The sequence below is a fragment of the Carlito syrichta genome, unplaced genomic scaffold, assembly GCF_000164805.1.
Source record: "Carlito syrichta isolate Samal-C Ts95f unplaced genomic scaffold, Tarsius_syrichta-2.0.1 Scaffold304711, whole genome shotgun sequence".
Classification (NCBI taxonomy): Eukaryota; Metazoa; Chordata; class Mammalia; order Primates; family Tarsiidae; genus Carlito; species Carlito syrichta.
Window position 1 is genome coordinate 224,488 of NW_007248807.1, and position 17,366 is coordinate 241,853.

Sequence of the window (17,366 nt, forward strand, 5' to 3'; positions counted from 1 at the left end):
AGTGTGGAGCATGGAGGTCTCAGCTATGTCACAAGCTTAGTTTCCTCATCAGTTTCAGCTATTTGGAATTAAATTTAGGGGGACCTTTCAAAGCATCATTCTGTCAGATGACAACCATTAGTGGAACAAGTCTTTGGAAAGTCTTCTTAGAGAACCATGGATTGTGTTTGTTTTTTTTTAAATCATGCCTTTCTAAGTTGCAAGATATTTGTTCAGATATTTTTTTCTGTGCATTTTGTCCTTGTCTACATGGACACATTTTTTTTCTTCGCTAACTACGAAAGCATTCCATTTGTAATCCCAAAAGGCTACATGGTTTAAAGCTGTGTTTGGAAAATGTCCTCAACCTTCAAGATTTCTGTTTCCTAATTTGTAAAGTGAGCAGTTTCTATCAGAACCATTCCAGTTTAGCAGCACAGTTCATATGCAGAGCTTGTGAGACGTTAGAATGAACATTGAGCTTGCATTTAAGAAAACATGAATGAGAAAAATTAATCTACTTAGGTGAGTTGGGTATGCAATAACAACTATTCAGGCAGCTCAGACCCTATGACAATTTTCTTATGAAGGCATAGCTAAAGAATTCTGCTTCCTGCACAAAAATGTATATTTAGATTTTCTTTTATCAATATATAGAAAGTTTAAAAGTGGAAGGAGTTCAATTTCTCTAAGTTTCTATTTTAGGAACATAAAATTAAACTTCCACAGATGTTAGACTCCACCCATTTCATACCTTAGCTTCTTTTTATTTGCCACCATATTATGTAATCTTTAATTAAAATAAAAATGATATTTTCCATTAATTTATCTTAAAATGCTGCAGAATTTTTTTTATATTTGTGAGGACAATTTTATATAATTTTCCCCTTGTATAGTGTATGCTTATTTTATAGATATTAGATTCAGAACCAAAAAATTATAATCAAGATTTGAGTGGTGATTTACTTCTCTGAACACATTGACCTGTCAATTGCTAAAATACATATTAATATTTACTATATAATATACTTTTTAAACTTTATTTTATTATAAAGATGTGGAGTATCAGTTAAGCTTAGGTACATAAGTAATATATGTACAGATGAAGTTTGGGCCTCCAACTTTTAATGGACTATTTTTATATAACGAATGTAGTGTTATAAAATCAAAGATTCCTAGTGTTTGAAGAAACATTGCAAAATCAAATTATTATAGAAATCTTCTCTTCAACATTTTGACCAGTGACCACATGACCACCTTATAGTTCTAGAACCCCCACTACTTAATGATACAATTCTGGCTGATAAGGCTTTTCCTTGGACTCAGTACTAAATTTCTCTATTTGATCTGAATCTTGTCCTCCAGGCCATCTCAAAACAAGCCTAGCAATTTTTATCCAAGATAATTCCTCAAATATTTAATGATAGTTATTCTATTCTTTACAAAGTTTTTTCAGAATGGTTATATGTCTTAATAAATAAAAACTAAGAAAATTAAAGACATAATTTCTTTAGACTCATGTTATTATGTTTAACATACTTATAAGAAGTAAAGGTTAGGACTAGGAAAACATCAATAGAAAACAAAACACATATTTGTTTTTAGGTTAAATTTCTTAATTAAATATTCTGAGTATATTCAATCTCTAAGTCCAATATTTTATCATTTAGAAGTCCGCATTATACTACTACTACAAAAATGTTTTTTAATATCTCCTATTTTGAAAACATCCAGTAGCAGGCATAATTCAAAATAAAACATCGACCATATTATTTTTATCTTTATTGATGTAACATGAGATGTAGACAGCTGATCTATTGTTTTGAGAAAATGATTTCTTTTTGAGATTTGAGTGCTTGTTTAGTTTAGTCTAAAAATAACAAAGCTATTCTTAAAAAATATAATAGACTATCCTATTGACTTTGCGACAAGAAACGGAACAGCGTATTACTTAGGATGTACTTGGTATTACTGAACAAAACATAAAGTTAATGAGATGGTGTTCTTAAGAGATTAGCATGGCTCTCATGATGGTAATGAATTTTGAGTTTAGTCTCCTTGCTTGGCAGACTTTCATATCTTATTTGTTTTGATTTTTGTCACTCCTTTTTAAATGAATTATTCTATTTGACAGGTAATTTTGCATAAAAGTATCCCTTGACTGTAATGTTAGAGAAATGTTGTTTTTGCACCTTTTATTTTTAAAGGGTGGGCCCATTAGGTCATTTCTGTAGGAAGTAGCATCATGAGAAAAATAAGTGTTCTTTCCCGGCCTTCAAAGTTACTGGTCTCCTAGTGATGCTAATATAATTTATTAATGTATTACTGACATTGTTAGCAATCTTGATAATGTGCAGGCTGTCTGAAGTTATTTGAACCACCATCTCAAAAGCCTCTCTAATAACTTCTAATTTCCTTGAAAATTATCTTCTATCTTAATACATGTTCATATTTGTATCTTGCTAGCTTTATTTTTGTGTGTCCTATAATATTGACTGCTAACTCTTATGGTCTAAACTATTATGTTATTTATATTTAGTTTTCACATTTGTATTTGGCTCATGATTTACATAATTGCTCCTAAGCTGAGTTGATGTTAGCAGTCAACTTGGTGAACGATATTATCAACAAATTATGCTGCTAGAAGTAGATGTACTCAGTTTGGGCCAAATATTGGCCATCAGTTACTGTTACATGCAACTTTGGGGTCAGTTTCTGACCTCCTATTCTTACGCACAACTGTCGTAGAAATCAGCACTGATGAAACTGGAACTGAGCATGAGTGTCCCGTTAGGACTTGGCTTGGAAATCACTAACCGCAGAACTTGGCTCAGAATTTGTTTAAATGGGGTGTTTAATATTGAACTACACGAAAGAAGGGAAATCAAAAATGAAGAAGGGAAATTTCTGTCTATTTTGGGATTGACTAGCAGGACAAAATGCTTGAAGCCTGGTTTATAAAACAAAGGCATTATTAAATGAGATTTTATGATATGATATTAAACTCAGAAAATCTACATGATAAATTTAATTCCTTAAAATGAAAAGCCACCAATAAAAAAAATAGGTAGGGCAGTGAATCAATAATTTCATTCATTTCTTATCTTTTTCCAGCATATTCTTAAATCTACCCAAGGACTTCTTAGTTTCCCCTCCCAATTCTACTGTCAGCAAATGGCTCTGATTTTATCCAATGACCCCTCTTTCTTGCTCTCAAACTGCCTTTGACTTTATATATACTTGATTTATTTTCTTTTTTGTCACAGAAGTGAAGAAGTCTTTCTGCTTAAACAAGACTCACCACTCATTGACTCTCTTGACTGTCCTCTCCCACATTTTCTAGGCTATAGCTATCTCTGTCATGGTCTCTATGCTTTATCTTTCCTCTTGCTTTGCCTTTGGAGTTTTACTAAGGATTTTGAGTACTGGAAACAGATTCATGAAGGAGAGTCAAGGAAGAGTAAGGACGCCCATGGTAATCTGAAAGTAGAGAAAGAGGAAGGAGTTGTGGGGCCACATCACTAACCTCGAAGCAGGAGGTAGTGAATCTCCACCAACAACTTGATTTACCCACTCTATTTATGTTTCTCGTTCATCTTTTTTCCTCAGCTTTTGCTACTAACTGACTCTCTGATGGTCTACTGTGAGAATTTTTTCTGCCCAAAGATTCTACTTGTACTTACAGCTTCCTCATAGTTTCTCCTTTACAACAATGACTCATCTTTAAGGGTTCATTCACCCTCCATTCCCACAGTTAATTATACAATTCCCCGCACATTATTTTTCCCCCCATTTATCAACAGCATTTTATTTACTTTTAAAAAAAATTTTATTATAAAGATATGGGGTACAATTCAGGGTTAGGTAATACAAACATTGATCATGCAGGTACCCTTGTTGATGAGGTATGCCCCTCCCTCTCCTAGCAGTTTCCCTCAACTGCCAATCCCACCCCCACTTCCCGTGACAGTTTTCTACAACTGCCCATCGTCCTCTCACAGCATTATAATTGTCAAGGTCCGCTTATGAGTGAGAGCATATGGAACTTCGTTCTTTGTTTAGGTGATAAATCACTGAGTATCATCTACTCCAAATCCATTCAAGTTGCTTCAAAGTCCATATATTTGCCCTTCTTTATGGTTGCATAATATTCCATTGTGTATATGTACCACATTTTTTTAATCCATTCCAGCTTCGATGGGCAACATGGTTGGTTCCATGTTTTTGCTATTGTGAATAGAACTACAACAAACATACATGTGCAGGTATGTTTTTTGTAGAATAATTTGAATTCCTCTGGGTATATTCTCAATAGGGGAATTGCTAGGTCATATGGAAGGTTAGTTTCTAGTTCTTTCAGATCACACTGTCTTCCAAAGAGGTTGTACTAGTTTGCATTCCCGCCAGCAGTGTAGAAGCGTTCCTTTTTCTCCACATCCCCACCAGCATCTGCTGTTGTTTGTTTTATTAATGATGGCCATTCTTACAGGGGTTATGTGGTATCTCAATGTGGTTTGGATTTGCATTTCTCTGATAAGTGAGGCTGAGCACTTTTTCATGTGTCTGTTGGCTGCCCATATATCTTCTTTTGAGAAGTGGCTATTCATGTCTTTTGCCCACTTTTTAAAGGGGCTGTTTTTTTCTTTTTGGCGCATTTGAGTTCCTTGTAGATCCTAGATGTTAGGCCTTTGTCAGATATACATTTGGAAAATACTTTTTCCTATTCTGTGGGCTGTCTCCCTGCTCTCTTGATGGTTTCTTTTGCTTTGCAGAAGCTCATTAGTTTGATGAGGTCCCACTTGTCAATCTTATTTCTTAAGGTATTGGCCTTTAGGGTTCTGAATAGCAATTGGTTCCCCATTCCAATTTCCATAAGGGTGTCTTTTGTATTTTCTAAGGTTTTTATTGCTTGAGATTCTACATTTAAGTCTTTCATCCATCTAGAGTTAATTTTTGTGTATGGTGGTAGGTAGGGGTCCTGTTTCAATCTTCTGCATGTGGTCAACCAGTTTTCCCAGCAGCATTTACTGAATAGGTTCTCTTCTTCCTAGTGGTTGTTGTTGGAGGCATTGTCAAAGATTAATTGGTTAAGGAATTGAGACTTTGCTTCCGGAATCTCTATCCTGTTCCATTGGTCTATGTACCTGTTCCTGTACCAATACCAGACTGTTTTGATTACTGTAGCCTTATAGTAAAGTTTGAAGTCTGGAAGTGTGATACCTCCTGCTTTGTTTCTTTTGCTAAGGATTGTTTTGGCTGTTCGTGGTCGTTCCCTGTGCATTCTTAATTCAGAGATTGGAGACTGAGATCTCTCTGATGTAATATGTCCCTCATTAGACAAACTGTTTTGTCTTAGATTATGTCATAGGCTAGTGTTACCCTGTTAAATGTTTGTCTTAGATGCTTGATCTTGGTCCAATCACTTATGGGCTAGGTAAACAAGAATAATAATAAACATTGATACTTAAGGCCATGAAGAAGATCAAGTAGCATCATTTAGTCAGATCTGTGGGTATTTCCAGGCCAGTTTTTGAGTTTAAGTTTGTCATTTTCTCCACTGCCACCAAATTTTCACATTCCCAACCAGTGCCTCCCTCATCTTGAAATCAAAACTTAATGGACATTAAAAAAAAAATCAGTAATCAAGATAAATAACATTTTAATGCAATCTTTTATAAACTTGAAATTAACATAAAAATTGATGGTGAACAAAATATCAAAATGTATTACTGTTTCTTCCTTTTCCTCAGGACTGGCTTGACCCTGATCTCAACTACTCCAACTAAAAGAAGATAAAACTATGCCCGTTTTAGTTGCAATTTTACTTGTTCTTTCTTGCAGGTTTATTAAGTCTATTTCCTTGACTAGTTCTCTTAAATCTATTTTGAAATACAAATATTTGAAAATTTAATTCTATATGGTTAAGAGTGACTTTCCTAATTTGGAGCAAATTAGTGGTTATATAGCTAAGAAAGTTCTCACTTGTTGGACTCATGATTCTTCCTAAAATTGGGGGTACAATAAAAGGAAAACAATTTAGACCATGGGAAAAGCAGACAGACTTTGGAACAGTAATTAAGAAATGTGTTAGGAAGCCGGGCTCGGTGGCTCAGCCTGTAATCCTGCACCTTTGGGAGGCTGAGGTGAATGGATTGCCTGAGCCCACTGGTTCGAGACCCGCCCAGGCAGCGAGACCTCATCTCTACAATAAATCAAAAAATCAGCCGGGATTGGTAGCGCATGCCTGTAATTCCGGCTACTTGGAAGGCTGAGGCGGAAGGATCGCCGGAGTCCAGCAGGTCGAGGCAGCAGTGGCCGGGAGCGGCCACTGCACTCCAGTCTGGGCGACAGAGTGAGACTCCAACTCAAAAAAAAAAAAAACAAAAAACAGAAAGAAAGAAATGTGTTAGGAAATCAGAATAGCATTCAGAGCTACTAAGAAAACACAAATTATCGCGATATTGTCCCTTCCCAGGATCTTGACTACCTTTGGCCTATCTGTATGATTTGGTGATTTAGAGTGGCCCCTACTGGCAGAAACCATTCCAGGAAAACAAGTTCTCAGGGTTCCCTCATCCCTCTCAGACGGTGCCCATTTATCTCTTTTATTGCCACTGCCTCTTTCTCCTACTTCCTCAAGGAAGGTGTCGTCAAGACTCAAACTTCAGAATTCTTGCGTTTCTTTTTTCATCATTATAGCAACTCATTGATCCTCAAAGTTCAATTTCCATCCCCATAGAGATCTCTCCAGAAAGTACATCTCTTGTACTTGTCCTTCATTTTTCCAGCAGCTCTTGTATTTGTCCCTCATTGCTCTTCTTCCACCTCACCTTGTAAAGGCCCATGTGACCGGCCTCACACCTACACCTGCTGGTAGGGTGTACAAAAAGTTCATATTAGCTTCAATCTAGTCATTCTTTTTTTAGTTAGTTAAAAAGAAAACCAGTGTTGTATTTGCTTGAGAGAAGTTAGTTAATATACAATTTAAAGAATTTAATTTTTACATTTTTATAGATTTTGAACCAGTATGTTAAGCGGATTGTTTGCTAAAAGTCCTGAAACATCATGAACAAAGCCTGTAATAGAAACCTCTGCTTTTCAAGAACCCATAACTTTCTAGAGGAAAAAGAATGATAAAGATAGTATCTTGAAGAAACTAACATTTGGGGGGATTTGCTCTGCAAACCTCATTCCTTTCTTTTTATAACTGTTTATTTTGGAGACTTTCAAACTATACAATGTATTAAAAACACTTTAATGAATTCGGTTTGCCTATCATCCAGCTTTAACAATTATGGATTCATGGTTAATCTTGCTTCTACTGTTTCCTGCTGCTTTCTACCCTAAATCAGGCTCTTGATCTGATTGTGCCCTTCTGTCAATTTTCTGGGTCCATTTTGCCCTAGCCTCTTCAACATCTTACAATTATTGCTCATGTTATTAGCTCCTTGGCTTCAAATCCCTGATACCCATCGCTAATTCTTTTCTATCTGTCCTGGCATCCCATGATTAGCAGTCTCCTGGCAGCTTCCATGGGTACAGCACAAATTCCTGTATCAGTTAGAGCTTCTCTTCACAATAAACCATCCCAGAACTTAGTAGACTTACACCACATCCATTTTACTTATCTCTCAGTCTTGTTCTTTCTCAAACCTTCAGAGATATAGCTTTCTCAGTTATTTATTCTCGTCACAGCATAAAATCAAAATGTCATTTTACTTTCCAGACATGAGATAAGGAGATAAAAGAACATTAGAGTTGTATTTCTTTCTGCTAGAAATTTTTTTCCAGGAAGGACTTGATCATCAGAAATGGTTTTGTCCAATATTAATTTTTTTTAAACCGCAGAATAATGAAAGTGGCAACAGCGTCTCTCAAATTATATATTAACTTTGAAAGTGACTCCTTGAATTCTAAGCAATGCAATTTTAACCAGCAAATTTCCAAGCCACTTACACTGACATACCCATTTCCTTCTCCATCTCTTTTCTGACATTTTTGTCATCCACTGCTTCCTTTGATAACAAGAACTCTTGTGCCTCAATTTTCTGTTAACATAAGCTTACATGTTTTCCAGTATAGGATTGGGAAGGAGATTTTCTATGAATCAGAGATTAAATGGAGTATAAAAGAAATAATGCATATAGTTGAGTGACAGTGTAAAGCCTAGAGTGCTATGAGAGAATGACATACAAATTAAAGATGTGTCTCTTTCAGTTCTGTTTTGTTGCTTGTGTGCTAAGGTGGAGTTACGTTTCCCTTGGGCACAAGAGGAATCTTGTCTTAAGAGAACTGTTTAAGGTTTGGTAGGATTTGGGGTAGAGGGTACAAAAACTATCCAGGTCTGGGAACCATCTCATCTTTAAAGAAGGATATCCTTATAATTAAATATTATCCTTTTAAACCTGTTCATCACATAGAGAAGCAAATATGCACATGATTAAATCATACATTTTTAGCCAGAAATAACATGCGTTTGATAACCTTGTTTTCTGATTCACTTATTATTTCAACACTTAATACTTTTTTAAAAAATTCTTACCATGGACCAAGTCATTTACTAGGCACTGGGGCCAGAGTGGGTTTTAGAGTTTAGTAGTGAATAAAAAAGTTTAAAAAAATGTATCCTTAATGAGGCTTGCAGTTTAAAACAACTTAACTATATATAATAATATATTAGATGGTCATTGGTGCTCAAGACAACAATAAAGTAAGAAGGGAGATGTGGAGTGAAAGTTTTCAGTGTTAGTTAAGGCAGCTGAAAAGAGGAAATATAAGCAAAGAATGGAAGAAGGTGATGAAGTTAGCCATGAAGACATCTGGGAGAGGCGAGTTCTAGACAGACTAACGAGCAAAGTCAAAGACTGAGCAGAGAACATGCTTGCCATGTTTAAGGAACAGTCCCTATGGCTGTAGCTGAGTGAATAATGAAAAGAATATAGAAGATGAGCTCAGAGGAGTAACAACCAGGGTGGTCAAAAAAGGGAAAACCTTTGCAGACATTGTAAAAAACATTGACTTTTATCTTGAATGAATTGGAAAGGAGACTGCTGAGCAAAGAACTGAAGCAATTCTACTTATCTTTTAACAGGATCGTGCTGGTTGCAAAACAGAATAGACTGCAGTGAAAGGATGAAGAAGTAGAGGAAGGGAGGCCTGTTTGGGGGCTGTTATAATAATCATAATCCTTGTGACAGATGATGGTGGCTTGGACAAGGATGGTGGTAGTAGAAGTTGCAACAGTGGTGAGACTGGAAATTCTTTGAAAGTAAGACACTATAAGGTTTACTGATGATCAGATATGGAGTGTGAGAAAAGGAAGTTAAAAATGACTCTGTAGATTTTGGACTGGGGACTTAGACAACAGAATTGCCATTTCCTGAGATGAGGAAAATTTTAGAAGACAGGTATTTTTGTTTTTGTTTTAGCAAGGATAGTGTTAGTAGGGGGAATAAGGTGCTCAGTTTAGGACCTGCTGAATTTGAAGTACTTTTAGAGGTGTCTGAATTTTAGAGGAGAGTTTTAAGTTGGAGGTGTAAACTTGAGAGTCCTCAACATTATGATGGTATTTAAAGTAAGAAGATAGAATGAAATCATGAAGACAGCTAGAGAAAATATAAAAGAAAAAAACCCCAAATTTTTGAAGATTAAGGAAAGGAGACTGAGAAAGAGCAGCCAGTATGTTGGAGAAAAATCAGGAGTGTGGTTTCTTGGAAGCCAAGTGAAGAAATGCTTTCAAGGAGAAAGGAGAGATCCTGTGTCAAATTCTGCTGATGTTCAAGTAAAATGAGGACAATGAAGTGACTGTTGGCTTGTCTCTTGGGTCGCATCTCTAAAACTGCTTAAGGAAGGGTCAGGAAAAGGAATTGGGATTCAAAAGAGGAGAATAAGTTGGCTAGGCATCTATCTATTGCTTTTTGGAGTAGATTAGCCTCACAAGGTTGAATAAAGCTACATAGCAAAGTCCTTCCTCTCTCACAATTCCATGAGGGGCTTTCCCAAAGTTTAGTTGAGAAGGATCGTTTTCTCCTGAAAAGAACTTTCTTTCGTTTGAGGATATGCATTTCCCCATCAGTGTCTCCAGACAAACCCTGAAGATTCATGACAAGGGGAGCAAGATCCCTTCCAAGACCACTGTCCAACTCTTCAATCACTATAAGAGGCCTCTGTTGGGTCTTTGGAGAGATAAAAACCTCTTCTCAAAGAAGGAGTTATACATTTGTGTTTTTTAAAGCTACCATTTAAAAAAGTTAAACATTTAAGAGGTGTCTAGAAAGCAATTACAGACTGAACGTCTCCTCTTAATAAAGCAGCAGCTACACAGACAATGGAGACTATAATGACCAGATGTCGGCTATAGTATTCAAAGGCTGGGCATGGCACGTCAAGTGGCAGTGGTCAAGTGTGAGTGCTGGTGCGCGTGGTTGGAGGGAGCAGTGAAGACAGTTTATGAACAAGTGAGAAGGCAGGCTGCCAAGAGTTCTTTCTCTGGCGATAGCTAGAAAGAAAACATACATAAATAACACAGTGATTCATTCTGTGATGCTATAAAGCTTGTTCAGCAGACCTTATTTACGTAGGAGAGAGGACTGTGATGACTCCAACTGTTTGTGAGAGCAGGAAACAACTAACTGTTGAATTGAGCCTTCATTTTACTCAGATGACCAACCTCCAAGATTGTTGGTTTTATTTTCTTCGGGAAACTTTAGAAAGAAAGCAAATTGCACGTAGCAGAAACAGAAACTGAGATCATGGCAATATCCAGAAGTTGGTATTCACTTTTCAAGGATTTGCTTATCAAACCCATTTCTAAATCCTTGGAACGTATGGTGTTTCTAATTGAAGATTTCTGAAGAAAGTCATCTGTCTCTTTCATTAACGCAAATGAATCCTATGCAAATTATACGCTAGAGGACATTGCTCTTAATACAACCATCTACAATAGATTCATTATCACTCTTTCTACATCTATCACCTATTGTCTATCTACCTACCTACTAATCTATCTATCATACATGTCAATGATTATAGAATGTTATCATTTTCCTATATAAATAAATATAACATATAGTCCCACTTGTTTCACAATAGCTTCATGAAACTATATCAGAAACAGGTTCTCAAGTTTGTACAAATAAGAAATCAAATCATGATTACAAGTGCTCTTTTCTCTTGACAATTATCCAAAGCTTTCATGAAGTAACATTTAAAAGTGACAATTTTTCTTCTTCTAACCTAATCAAGCATTCTTCCTTCTTTGGCCTAATTTTTTTCTTAGAATGGTATCAGATTTAACAAGAAAAAAGTCACAAATGTACACTCACTAATTTACTGGTTTAGGCCTGATAGTGGCAGTACTTTTCTCTTGCCAGGACTAGAAACCTGAAATTACACAGCAATTCAAGAAAGAACTCCAGTGGTTGGAAGCAAAGGTCCTTCTGCAGGAAAGAAGCACAGCAAATACTGGCAATGTATGTTGTTCTGACTTTGCCCTGAGTTGGAGTATGAATCTGCTTACACATTGTGACTTCTGTGGCTTTTACCTATTCCGACTATAAACCGATGCTTAAAATTCCATATGCAAATTATGTTAAAAATATAAAGAGTTGGGAGAAGCATAATTTTAAGCCCCAAAAAGTCTGATGATTTATTTTCTCCCTCTGTCACTCTGGCAGGAGTGCACTGGCATGATCATAGCTCACTGCAACATCCAACTCCTAGGCTCAAACAATCCTCTTGCCTCAGTTTCCCCAGTAGCAGGGAATCTAGGTTCATGCCACCACTCCCGCCTACTTTTTTTTTCTTTTTTTTTAGAGATAGAGGTCTCACTATGTTGCCCAGGTTGGTCTCCAGTTACTAGCCTCAAGTGATCCTCCTGCCTTAGTCTCCCAAGTAGTTGTGATTATAGACATAAGTCACCATACTTGGTCTGGTGATTTTTTTTCTTGATTATTCTTTCATTTTTGTAGACCAGTTGCTACCAAGATGTGCTATCTCCACTGCCTGAAAGAAGTTGTAGCAGGAATATACTATTCTATTTTAAGAAACAGTATATAAACCATTCCCTCGAGCTTTAAACTACATTGTTCTCTTTCTCTTTCTTTCTTTCTTTCTTTCTTTCTTTCTTTCTTTCTTTCTTTCTTTCTTTCTTTCTTTCTTTCTTTCTTCTTGCACTTAGCACCAGCCCTAAACTGAGAAAGACTCACCCACAGATACCTACACTGCTGTACGGGAAAGCACACACTCACTCACTTCCTTTTGCTCTTCCACTAAGTGTTGTTAATATTAGTGTCTACATGAAAGGATTTGCAAGGACTGAGTTAATTCATGTAAAGTGTTTAAGATAGAGCTGGTGCTCAAGAAATATCACCTTACATTTGAAGGGGAGGGTATGTATTGGTTTCCTTTTGCTGTTGTAACAAATTTCCACAAATTTAGTTGCTTGCAAAGTCCCTTTTTCTTTGTAAGGTAACATATTCACAGTCTCTAAGTTTAGGATATGGACTGGACATGTTTGCCAAGAGGGTATTATTTTGCTTACCACAGGGAGAGGTATTACTGATTATAAATCTGAATTGGGCTGGGCATGATGATTCTTGCTTGTAATCCCAGCACTTTGTGAGGCTGAGGTGGGAGGATTGCTTGAGCACGTGAGTTCGAGACCAGCCTAAGCAACATAGCGAGACTGCATCCCTACAAAAAACACAATAAAAAATATTAGCTGGTGTGGCAGTATGCCCATAGCCCCAGCTACTTGGGAGACTTAAGTGGAAGGATTGCCTGAGTCAGGAGGCTGCAGTGAGTTATGATTGTGCTACTGCACTCCAGCCTGGGTGACAGAGTGAAACTCCAACTCTCTCTCTGAATGAAAAATGTGAGTGCAATCTTATAACATTCTTATCACATTGGCTGCCCCGTATGCTTCTAGCCACTCATTTCTCCATTTGCATTATACTGTAGTAGGATGGCCCTATGGCAATCGAGTCTGTGCATCTGCAGAACTGGCAGCCACATAGAGCTGTGCCACCACTGTGGCCCCAAAGGTACAGCAAATTATTTCACACTGGTCTTTGATATGGAGCAGATCCATACAGTGATAACATCCAGATATTGCACATTCACTTATTTGCTTTTCCAATCACTCAACAAATATTTACCAAGTGCTTAACATGAAAAAGCAACTCCACAAAAGGAAATCTCCATTTCTGGCAAGTATTCAAAAGCTATGAACTATGACATTGTCCTCTCTCAAACAAACCAACCCATTATAAACATCCCAAAATAGGCTTTATGAAGCCTTCTCTAGAGAAGGGCTCTTAACCTAGGACATGTGCAGTGGCTCCAGTTCTCTGGGACTTCCTGCCAGCTACAGCCCATATTGTGCACGTCTGTGTGTCTGTGTGTTTACAGGGCAAGGAAAAGGGTCCATTGTTTCCACCTAATTCTCAAAGGAGTCAATAATCTACCAAAGGTTGAGCATGGTTGCTCCAGGGTATTGCAGTTTGGTATGCCAAAAATCTTCCCGCTCAGTTTCTATATTGGGGCTTCAGTAGCTCTTTTGTGGGATGCAGTGAATGACACTGGTGTTTCTTTGGGCTCACCCCTTTTGTTACTGGCACACCATCACGAATCATGCTGTCACGATGGATTCTCTTCCGTCTGCTCAGCCCTTAACAGGGTTAGGTACAACTACCTCTGCTTGATCATGTGCCATGTGACAAAGGACGATTAAGAGTTAGACAATGAAAGTGTTTGAGAATCAGCTTTGGAGTCTCCTGGAAAAAAAATGCCCTTTTGATAGTCCTGCTCAATTGTTTTCTGCATCAGGTTATACGAGGGACATCCCTCAAAACTGGAATTTTTTATTAAAAATTGTGTATTAATTCTTATATATTTAAACTTCAGGCGCCTTCAAAGTACTCTCTGTTAAATGAAATGCACCTATTGAGATGCTTTTACCACTGCTCAAAACAGTTTTTGAACTCGTCAATTTTGATGTCTTTTAGTGCAAGAGTTCCTAATCCCTGGGCCATGGACCATTACTGGGAATATAAAAACGATTCCCTTGAACTTTAAACTATATTATTTTCCTTCTTCCTTCCTCTCCTTCCTTTTCCTTCCTTCCTTCCTTCCTTCCTTCCTTCCTTCCTGCACTTAGCACCAGCCCTAAACTGAGAAAGACTCACCCACAGATACCTACACTGCTGTACGGAAAAGCACACACCCACTCACCTCCTCTTAACTAGACAAATTGATGAAATAGCAGAGGATATTGAGGCACAATTGTTAGAGAGGATTAATGAGTCGATATGTAATCCAAGTTGACAAGTCTACTGATGTTGACAAGGGAACATACTTGTTTTCATGCGATACATTTTTTAGGAGGATGTGCATGAGGTTATACTATATGTCCTTTTGTTGCCAACCAATACTACAACTGCAGAACTATTTAAGTCTTTGAACCATTGCATATCAGAAAAACTGAATTGATCATTTGTGTCGGTATATGCACAGAGAGTCTGTCTTGAGCTTTCTGGTTTCACTACTGGGGCCAAAGGGATTGCTTCTGATTGTAAGTCTATGCACTGTGCCATCCATAGAGAAACGCTGCCTAGCCAAAAAGGTCACCTACATTTAAGACTGCTTTGCAGGCTGATTAAAATTATCAACCACATTAAAGAACATGCCTTTAACTCACGTCTGTTCGTGCAGCTCTATGAGGAGATGGACTCAGAGCACACACATCTTATCTTATATACAGAAGTGAGATGGCTTTCTAAAGGTAGATTGCTGGCCAGAGTTTTTGAGTTACAAGAGCAACTCCAGAGATTTCTTTTAGAAAAACAGTCACCACTGGCAGCACATTTCAGTGATACAGAACGGGTTGCAAAACTTGCTTAGTTATGTGATATATTCAACCTGACCAACGAATTTAGTCTGTCACTTTAGGAAAGCATGGCAACTCTGTTTAAGTCAGCAGATAAAGTGGCTACATTCAAAGCCAAACTAGAATCATAGGGATGACAAGTAAACACTGGGAATTTTTGATATGTTTCAATCATTAGCAGATATTTAAAAAAAGACTGAACCAGGGTCTTCTTTCTCCCAGCTAGTATGTGATCACCTATCCCAGCTTTCAAGAGAGTTTGAGGATTACCTCCCAGTCACAAAAGACCCTTGTACTTGGTAGGAATGAATCTGTGACACATTTATGAATTAGTCAGATGAATCAACCTTGTCTGTGCTAGAAGAGGATCAGCGGCTTGAGATGGCAAATGACAGAGGTCTTAAAAGTATGTTTGAGACAACTTAAAATGTCCATACATTCTGGTTTAAAGCCAAGGCAGAATATCCAGAGGTTGCCACAAAAGTACTGGAAAGCCTGCTGCAGTTTTTCCAACGTTCTAACTTTGTGAAGCAGGGTTTTCTAAAGTGACAGCAACCAAAATGAGATTACAGGGTAGACTGGACACAAGCAACATACTTCAGGTGTCACTGTCTCCCATCACCCCCAGATGAAACCATCTAGTTGTAGGAAAACAAACTCAGGGCTCCCGCTGATTCTGCATTATGGTGAGTTGTATAATTTTTTCTTTATATATTACAGTGTAAGAATAATAGTAGAAATAAAGTGCACAATAACTGTAATGCACTTGAATCATCCTGAAACTATCTCCCTGGCCCCAGCCTATGGAAAAATTGTCATCCATGAAACTTGTCCCTGATGCCAAAAAGGTTGGGGACCACTGTTTTAGTGCTTCTGTCATTTTTGTTTCAACTCTTCCACATTGGCAAAGCATTTCCCTTTGAGCCAGGATCCCCAATCCATACTGGTCTGTGACCTGTTAGGAACTGGGCCACATAGCAGGAGGAGAATGGCAGGCAAGCGGAGCTCCATCTCCTATCTGTTCTGCAGCAGCATTAGATTCTCATAGAAGCACAAACTCTATTGTGAACTGCACATGCGAGGGATCTAGGTTGGTACTTCTTCTTTTTTTTTTTTTGAGTTGGAGTCTCACTCTGTCGCCCAGACTGGAGTGCAGTGGCCGCTCCCGGCCACCGCAGCCTCGACCTGCTGGGCTCCGGCAATCCTTCCGCCTCAGCCTTCCAAGTAGCCGGAATTACAGGCATGCGCAGCCGGAATTACAGGCATGCGCTACCACGCCTGGCTGATTTTTTGATTTATTGTAGAGATGAGGTCTCGCTGCCCAGGCGGGTCTCGAACCCGCGGGCTCAGGCAATCCACTCACCGCAGCCTCCCAAAGGCGTGGGATTACAGGCTGAGCCACCGAGCCCGGCTGGTTGGTACTTCTATGAGAATCTAATTCCTGATGATCCTCTCCACCTCCATTCATGGAAAAATTGTCTTTCATGAAATCTTGTTGATATCAACAAGATTGGGGACTGCTACCTTTGAGGGCTTTTTTTTTTTTTTTTGAGTCCGAGTCTCACTCTGTCGCCCAGACTGGAGTGCAGTGGCCGCTCCCGGCCACCGCAGCCTCGACCTGCTGGGCTCCGGCGATCCTTCCGCCTCAGCCTTCCGAGTAGCTGGAACTACAGGCGTGCGCTACCACACCCGGCTAAGTTTTTGATTTATTGTAGAGATGAGGTCTCGCTAAGTTGCCCAGGCGGTCTTGAACCCGCGGGCTCAGGCAATCCACTCAACTCAGCCTCCCAAGGCACGGGATTACAGGCTGAGCCACCAAACCCAACGAGGACTTTTTTCATCTGGCGAAATAAATTTGCTCAGGGAGAGATCAGGTGACTAAGGAGGGTGGGGCTTGGCGTTCATGCCGGTTTTGGTCAAAAACTGCTGAACACTCAGCACAATGTGGGCTGATGCACTTGTAAATTACCCATCAAGAAATAGACAAACGCTTTGAAAGAATCTCTCCCCGCAAAAATTCACTGAGGTTGAACACAGCCTCTCACAATAACACTAGCTGGTACGCTGAAGGCAGTGGGTTCCTAGAACACATACCTAGCAGGGGAAGCCTGTACTACAAGGTACCCACCTTCCAAAAGATAATTCCATTTTTTATTTGTTTGTTTGTTTGGTCTTCCTTGTATACTATAAATCATGTATGAAAATAAGGTGTCAAAAAAGAGATGGAATGAGGATGGTATTTAAAGAAAGGACCCTCCCTGAAAACAAGAACAAGACAAGGATACCCACACACACACAAATAAATAAATAAACAAATAAGAAAGGACCTTCCCTTTTCACATCAAAATAAATAAAATCAACTGAAGAGAGAAGTAAAGGAAATTATATCCTTCTGTGTAGATTTAATAAAGAACCACTTCCTCCTACAGCCCTTGTTCCAAAGTTGCATGTTAGAAAAAGCATTACTTCTTTCAGAGAACTTGATTCCAGTAGGTCAAGG